Below are 7,125 nucleotides of genomic sequence, written 5' to 3'. Positions count from 1 at the left end.
GGCGCCTGGGTGGCTCAGCCGGTTAAGCGTCCGACTTCGGCTCAGATATGATCTCACGGTTCGTGGGCTCCAGCCCTGCGTCGGACTTTGTGCTGACAGCTAGCTCAGAGCCTGGAACCTGCTTCAGATTCTGTGTCTCCCTCTCTCTCTGACCCTCCCCTGCTCATGGTGTCTCTCTCTCAGAAATAAATAAAACATTAAAAAATTTTTAAATAAATAAATAAATATGTTTTATCCTAGTACTTCAGTAAAAAGGGGAGATATGAGAGAAATTAGAAATTCAGTTGTTATTATCAAAACAAACCTATCATTATCTAGAAATACCATTATTTATTTTTTTAATGTTTATTTATTGGGGGGGCCGAGGCAGAGAGAGGGAAGGAAAAACAAGATCCAAAGTAGGCTCCAGGCTCTGAGCTATCAGCACAGAGCCTGATGTAGGGCTCAAACTCACAAACCATGAGATCATGACCTGAGCCAAAGTTAGATACTTAAATACCATTATTTGTATTTAAAAAGTGACATATTCACTCTTATTAGAATGTTCTCTTTATTTAAATGGATGAGGAATTGCTCACAGATCTAATACTAGCCTGGAAACCATAGAAATTGAAAAGGCACATGTGCACAGGGCCATCCATATTAGAGCTCAAGGCTCAGAGGATCTTTGGCATAAGACTTGCTATGTTCAAGACAACATGGGCATATTTTCTTTCAAAAGTATTCAAAGCCAAACATGAATACAGATAAAGGTTTAGGTAGAATCTGTATTAAATACATTTCTGTGTCTAAGCTTAATAAGCTCTTGAGAATAAATGAAGGAATAGTAACTGAAGAATGAGGTAAGAGACAGAGATGGCTCCAAGTGAAGTTTCCTATCTTCATGCAAGAATATTGAACAACAACAGAATTTAATTATTCTTATCCCTATTCCCCTTTAAAAGAAAAAAAAAAACCCAAAATTTAGACCTGTAGGTTACATTGGGGGAATAAGCCAAAACTGAATGTCCTTTCTCCCCACAAGAAAAAGAAATAATCTTAACTAGACATATCAGTTTCCTAGGGTCATCATGACAACGTACCACAAACTGTGTGGCATAAATAACAGACAGTTATTGTCTCACAGCTCTGGAGGCTCAAAATCTGAGCTCAGTGTGTCAGTGGAGCTGGTTGCTCCTAAGGACTGTGTGGAAGAGTCTGTTCCATGACTCCTTCCTAGTTTCTTGTGCTATTTGGTAACCAGTGGTATTCCTTGACTTGTAGATGCATCGCCTCAATCTCAGCCTTCACCATCACATGGCATTATTCCCATGTGCATGTCTGCCACTATGTCCACATATCCCTGTTTACAAGGATACAGTCACATTGGATTAGATTCCATGCTAACAACTTTATCTTAACTTGATCATGTTGAAATACCCTATTTCTAAATAGGGTCACATTAATAGGAACTAAGGTTAGGACTTCAACAACTTTTTGAAGACATAATTCAACCCATAACATTAACTGAAGGTTCTCAACAAAGTAACAAAGACCAAGTAAAGTTTAAGTCATCCAACAAAAGCTCCACAAAATTCCAGATAATCTCTTCCCAATCCTGCGCCTTCGACTTGAATGAAATTTTTAGAAGACAACATTTATTCCTCAAATTCCATGTTCAAGATCTTAGAAAAGGAGTAAAAGAGTCATGGAAAGGTCATCAAAATGAAATAAAAGTAAATGGAATGTTTGGGTGAGCAAAATATAAAGAATTGTCACTGCAAACATGAATATTTTATAGCAAAAATAGGTAACATGTTAAGCAAAAGAAAGATGAAGAACACAGTCTGAAAGAAATTATAATCCAGACACCATAAGAAAACCTCCATATAAAAGGGGAATTTAATGAAGCCATAAATTTTGAGGAAAAAGTATTCAAAGATAAGATTATTACAGTAGAGTAACATTAAAAGAAATATTACTGAAGGAAAAAGTCAAGAATTAAAATGGCATTATATATCCAAAAAGTTGGATAGCATCTAAAAGAATAGAAGAGTTCAATTTTAATTACTTATCTTACCATTGCTTACTTATAATTAATTACTTATCATTGTAATAAATGTAGAGAAAGTAGGAAATATATAGAGGCAAATGAAATTCATCAAGAGAAAAAATACAGAAAAGGAAGACAAAGACCATCCAACATAAATGTAATTGGTAGTCTTTAAAAGCATTCAATGATATGCTGACAAAAACTGAGGACTGATGGATGTTGGGGGGAGGAGGGATGGGCATGGAAGAGGACACTTGTGGGGATGAGCACTGAGTGTTATGTGGAAACTAATTTGACAGTAAACGATTTGTAAAAAAAATAAATAAATAAATAAAAACATTCAATGATACAATAGCTGAAAAGTTTTTGAAATGAATTTATAGGTCACGCATAGTTATAAGGAAATAGATAAATATATGTTTATGATAAGTTATAGCTTAGAAAATAATAATTTATTTAAGTATATGGATGGAAATTTGAGTAGCTTATAAGGAGGGAATTAGGGTGGCCTTAGACATCTTCCTACCATCATGCCATGACAGAGAAAAATAAAGCAGCATCTATATTCATAAAAGTATAAGAAATAGAAACTATAACAAAAAAATCTATACCTAGCATTGTTCCTCATTAAGTCACAGACTTACTATTAAAATTATAGATTTTCTCAAGCATGAAAAAATTGAGGAAATATAGTGTCCAAGAGCCTTTATTTCAAAAATTGATTAATGATCAAATGTAATAATAAAGATTAAAAATATATATATAAATTAACTGAAAATAGATAATCTTTGCTAAAACACCAGTGTTGAGTATTTGAATACAGATTTAAGAATAAATAACTATGGGACTTATAGTCATGTACAATGTAAATATTATAAACCACAGTAACTTAACAGTATAATTAACAAAACTAAGAATAATAGAGAGGTGGAAAAGTGTAGAATGTACTAATTTACTTTGCTCCCAAAGCAGGAAGACAAATTGGTAGTCATTGGTTTTAAAAAGAACAAGAAGAAAAAATGTTTTTAAATTTTTCATTTTTTATTCTTCTTAGAGAAACTTTAATAGCTACTATCTTCTGAAATTAAAACAAAAAGAATCTGAGCTTCACCATTTCCTTTATTTTCACTGTGGTTTCTTTCATTCTGTTAAATATAATAAAAAATAAATTCAGGGCGCCTGAGTGGCTCAGTTGATTAAATGTCCGACTCTTGGTTTCAGCTCAGGTTATGATCTCACAGTTGGTGGGTTTGAGCCGTGTGTCTGGTTTTGTACTGTACAGAGCCTGTTTGAGGTTCTCTGCCTCCCTTTCTCTCTCTGCTCCTCCCCTGCTTGTGCTCGCTCTCTCTCTCAAAATAAATAAGCTTAAAAAAATAAAAACTAAATAAATTTTAATACTTTTTGTTAAAAACAGCATGTAAGGTATGATTTTATTTTTATAAAATTTGTTTCTTTGTTAATGTGTCTATCCTTCTCTCCATACATTTAGGTATGTTTGGAATACTGTCCACCTAATATCTATCATAATTAGTTCTCGGTGGAGAAACATGGGAGTTTTTTAATCTTTTATTTCTTGGTATGGCTTCTTTGAATTGGTAACATTAAAGCAATACCAGGGGTGCCTGGGTGGCTCAGTTGGTTAACTGTCCGACTTCAGCTCAGGTCATGATCTCACAGTTCATGAGTTTGAGCACCAAGTCAGGCTCTGTGCTAACAGTTTGAAGCCTGAAGCCTGCTTTGGGTTCTGTGTCTCCCTCTTTCTCTGCCCCTCTCTGGCTTGCACTCTGTGTCTTTGTCTCTCAAAAATAAATAAAACAGTTTAAAAAAAATTTTTTAAATGAAACTAAAACAAGTTAGTTTTCAAAATAATAGAAATGGCTATTTGTATAAGACACTAAACAACTAAATAGAGAACCACTAAGCATTTCTATATCCTTATTCATTTTAACAATCAGATTTACTTCCCCATCTTTAGTTCCATAGCTTTACACTCTTTGAATTTTTAAGAATATTATTAGGATGTTTATTAACTTAGGAGCCCATTTATATAGACATCCTGTCAGAGTATGGTGTTAAATAGTCTTATGTTATTGATTCTACACAGAAAGAGTTCATATTCTCAATTTCCTTGAAGGAAACATTGCTACCTGAATTTATTTGAGCCTTATTTTAGTAAATGTTGTTGCTGGCATAATGAAATATTGTCAGCCTTCAGCTTGCTAACCATATAATCCCATCAACTATTAGCTGGCTGCCTCAGGGAGTGTAAACACATTGCTAAGGATCTGTCATCTTACCAAGCTTGACTGAGAGCCCCTTGCAAATACACAAATGAGAAAGGACACAGTTTTTAAAAAGCAGTGTAAATAATGTCTCCGTATGACCAGAGAGGGGGAATCTTATGGGAACACTATCTATACTTTGTCAAAACTAAAAGAATGCTAGAACTCCATGCGGCATGTTGTATTCTTTCCAATGTTCTTCTTCCAGTTTTGGGCAAAATTTCAATTACTTCTGGTTCAACTAGAATTGATCCATATTTATAAATATAAGCCAGACAATGCAAAAATTTACTTTTCATTTTATTGTTCTTATACCTTAAACAGATTGTTCTGAGGGAACTATTGGTATACATGAGGTCAATTTGTACATTTGGTTGCTAAGGAGCTGATCAGCTGGTGACCTGATCACCTTATTTGTCACTGTCAAATAAAGTCTCCAATGCACAGAATATTTCAACATGTGGATTCAATAAACAGAAGTGCTGAATATCCAGTATGCACTAAGCTTCATGCTGAGATGGAGAAGTAATTAAAGTCCAGATGATTTCTTCTGTCCATTTAGATTTTATCTTTTCCATAATTTACACACAGACACACATATTATGCTAATATGAGCTAATAGAGACATTAGACATCTCTTAAAAGTAAAATATTTAAAACTTTATAAACTGCCTCTAGTATGATCCATTCAAAATCAACATAATTTCTGGATATAGCCAGAGTTGAACAAGGATGGAAGGATCACTTTTTAAAAAATGTTTGTTTGTTTGTTTGTTTGTTTGTTTAGCGAGAGAGAGAATAGGGAGAGACGGAGACACAGAATCCTAAGCAGGCCGCATGCTGTCAGCACAGAGCCTGCTGCAGGGCTCAAACTCATGACCGGTGAGATCATGATCTGAGCCAAAATCAAGAGCTGGACACTTAACCAACTGAGCCATCCAGGGGACCCAGAAGAACTTTATAGCACAGCTATATCTATCTATCTATCTATCTATCTATCTATCTATCTATCTATCTATCTATCTATCTATCGATCTATCTATCTATCTATCATCTATCGTTAGGCTCCATGTCCAATGTGGGTCTTGAACTCACACCTTAAGATCAAGAGTCACATGCTTTACTGACCGAGCCAGCCAGACACCCCAGTAGAGTTGCATCTTTAAAATAGAGTAAATGATAACCAGCAAAAGAAGAAAAAGAAAGGGTCACTTGGAGCAATTGCTGACATTTTTTACTTAGCATCAGTATAAATGCTCAATTTAGCATAAAGATTTTAGGAAAGAGAAAAAGCCACGCATTCATGCAATATAATAACCCAAATATAAAACTGAGTAACTGACATTATTAGGCGGATCAACATCCTATCTTCACTATGCCTTCCATGTAGTAAGTGGGATGATATAAATACATCAGTAAGAGTGATATAAAAAATGATAAACTGTGAATATTCCAAAGAAGCGTGCTGGCCCCTGTGATGCACTGTGCACATCCCCTTCAGAAATGAAAGACCTGTTCCCCTATTGCTGGGAGGAAACCTATAGGTGTCAGCCTCTGCAGAATTGGCTTAGCTGAAGAGAGTCACTTCTATCAAGGACCTGCAGCCTTGCATCTTGATGATTAATTGATGTAGGGGTATAAATGCCAGCTCCCTTGTCCCAACTTTAGAACCCTCCGCAGAGTTGTCTGAGGCCCTCATTGAAACTAAATCATCTTCCGTTGCTGCTCAGTCCTGCGTTTTCATCATTCCTTTCAAGGGTGTTGATCTCAAAGATTACTCCTTGAAAACCATGTTAATTGCTGCTTCCTGAGGAACCAGCTCTGGAGAACTTCATATCCCTAAAAGTTTGAGAGAGCAGATGGTGAGATGGGATTCTGGAGCTGGATCATTTACCACGTGGCTGGCAGTAACAACCTAATCACTGGTGGTAGGTGGAACACAGATAGCCCCTGGTAGGTGGCAGTGTAATCATTAAAACTTGTACTGGTGAACCGGGACAGAGTAGTGGTGGAGGAGAATTCATTAGCTGGTGTGATATTATCAGGCTTTTGAGAAATGGAGTAGAAATCGTATCCATAAGGACTATGGAGGTAGTTAACTCTTGCTAAGCTTTATCAATATGCAGGACCAGCAGGCAGAAGATGAGTTACTATCTGGCTTGGGTAATTGATACTGGTAAGGCTGCTGTCACACAGGCAGTCAGGGAAGAATGGGGCCAGATAGTATGTTTGGGATTCTCTTGATGGTTGCTTATCCCATTTTGAGTGTAAATGGATAAGTACATTGTGGCTCTCTCTCCTGTCATAGAAGCAATGTTGCTTTAGAAGCCAGAAGACCCAGCTGAATTCCAATTTGAGCTAAGTATTAATTATCTATGTGACTTACTACATATCTCAGTTTTTAAAAAATTAATTAATTTATTTATTATTATTTTTTTAACAAATAGTTTATTGTTACATATCTCAGTTTTTTAGTTTTCTATGTATTTTCTTTTCTTTCTCCTTTTTTTTTTTTTTTTACAAATAGTTTATTGTCAAATTAGTTTCCACATAACACCCAGTGCTCATCTCCACAAGTGTCCTCCTCCATGCCCATCCCTCCTCCCCCCCACATCCATCAGTCCTCAGTTTTTGTCAGCATTCAAGAGTCTCTCATGGTTTGCCTCTCTCCCTTTCCCCCACCATTTCCGCCCTTCTTCTCCCCCTTGGTCCTCTGTTAAGTTCCTCCTAATCCTCCTATACGTGCACACATATGATATTTGTCCTTCTCTGCCTGACTTATTTCGCTCAGCATAACACCCTCAAGGTCCA

This window comes from Hyaena hyaena, unplaced genomic scaffold (genome assembly GCF_003009895.1).
Source record: "Hyaena hyaena isolate Hyena2069 unplaced genomic scaffold, ASM300989v1 scaffold_236, whole genome shotgun sequence".
Classification (NCBI taxonomy): domain Eukaryota; kingdom Metazoa; phylum Chordata; class Mammalia; order Carnivora; family Hyaenidae; genus Hyaena; species Hyaena hyaena.
This window is presented reverse-complemented; position numbering follows the sequence as displayed.